This window comes from Sesamum indicum, linkage group LG8 (assembly GCF_000512975.1).
Source record: "Sesamum indicum cultivar Zhongzhi No. 13 linkage group LG8, S_indicum_v1.0, whole genome shotgun sequence".
NCBI classification, from domain to species: domain Eukaryota; kingdom Viridiplantae; phylum Streptophyta; class Magnoliopsida; order Lamiales; family Pedaliaceae; genus Sesamum; species Sesamum indicum.
This window is the reverse complement of record NC_026152.1, coordinates 19,392,518-19,394,583: the sequence shown is the minus strand read 5'-3', so window position 1 is coordinate 19,394,583 and position 2,066 is coordinate 19,392,518.

The window sequence follows — 2,066 nt, the reverse complement described above, 5'->3', positions numbered from 1 at the left end:
GGCCCGGTGGGGGGTGGGGGTGGGGGTGGGGGGAATGGGGTATAATTATTTATTTTTTAATTTTTTTTATAAATTATAATTATATGTATTATAAATATATGTTAAAAATTATAAATTAAAATAATTATATATTAATAAGCCTAGTTGACTGGTTTGACTAGAAGGGTATTTTAGTCATTGTTTCTAAAAAAATAGATTCAAATTGATTAGGGGGCGGTGTGATTATTTATTGGTAACATAGGGGTGACTTTTGATATTAAAAATTTCATAAGGGGATTTTTGATATTTTGTTATATCACAGGGAGTCAAAATGGATTTAACCCCTTAATTTTTATAGTGATGAATGAAATACCAAAAAGAGTAGTTGAAAAGATTTGAAATTGAAACAATAAAAAGAAATATGATGTCACTTTCTGTCGGGCTAAATATGCAGCACAGCGTGCATCTGAGCATTTTGTATATGATAATTGTCCGGGTTTTTGACCCTTTATTTGCTTGTAAGTGATGGAATCTCAGTGCTCTATACAACAGTGTACTTCCCTTTTGTACAGGATGTGCTTATGATATAAACGGAATCTAATTTCTTTTTGCCTTAAAAAAAAAGGATGCTAAAGTGACATTTATTAAATTAAGATCGGTGGATTTTACTATAAAATGATGTAAAAATTTGTAGTTATTTTCATTTCAGTAAAAATATATTGAAACAAATCGAAAAGCCCTTGGTGTTATTGTGATTATTTCCACTCTAGAAAAATTAATCTCATGAAGTACTTTATTCACAAAGAAAGGAAAGAAAATTTTGGTTTTCTTTTTTTTTTTAATCTATGTCAAAAATCATGGAGAACCAATATATGTAGATAGAACATTGAAGACGGAGGGAGAAAGAGGTCAGGCGATTATGGGTTTCCATAAGCATTGGAAACAAGAGAGGAAAGAACCAGAGAGACGAGGGAGAAGAAGAGAATTTAAATGTGTATTAATATTATATATATATATATATGCATATATCAATATAGTTTGATTCTATTGATTTTTCAATCTAATTTAATCGGTCAAACCAATAACAATGGCCCTTTGTGTTTTTCTTTGTTTTGTTTATTTTCCGATCAAGTTGTGAGGGCAGATTGGACAATGACACGTGAAGTCAACCAAATGACATAGTAGTGCATATATCGTGCAAATTACGTAATTAATTTTTTGGCAACCACATGACTCTCAAGTGATTGTGATCGACTCGAATCCTTCTAATATTTATTTACAACATATAATTATTGATTAATTAATTGGTGTGAAAATTAAGACACTAATTAATGCTATCCCATTACTGCATTTTATTTTTATTTTTTTAAGAAAAATGGTTATCACGTGGTAAGGCCAGCTTGAAGAATTGAACACGTCCGCACATAGTAGGTGCATAGCGTGCAAATGATTGAGGCCCTCTATCTGTTACTGTATTAAATTTTAACTTAATTTCAACCTTATGTGAGAATAATAACTTAAGAAGTTACATATACCTATTGGATATTATTACACTTTCCTCCCACAAGATTTGGTGTAATTATATATATATAAATTCTATGTAATTTGAAAAATTGCATCTAATATCTCTGAATTTAATTTGCTTTCGTCAAACAATGAATCACCCAGTTAGTGAAATCACTAATTGACTTTTTATATACAAAAAAAAATCAAATAAAAGTCCATATCGATCCAACACTAATTGACTTATTACTGATTTATTGCTGTCAAATAAATCTTTTTATAAAAATTATTATTATATATTTTCACACATTAATGTATGGGATGAGGTACATCAACATCATTATAATGGTAGTTTAATAAGAAAAAAATTTATTTGACCTGCAATAAATCGGTAATAAGTCAATCAAGTGTAAATATTAACTTTCATTCAGTGTTTTTTTTATTATTATTAATATCAATAAATTCAGTGAATTTTGACTAATGTATAAACTTATTTGTTAGACGGATGCAAACTTCAAAGTTATTGGATATAAGATCTTTGGTCAGTACTCAACGTTACTGTTTTCTGGAAATGTGATCGCATT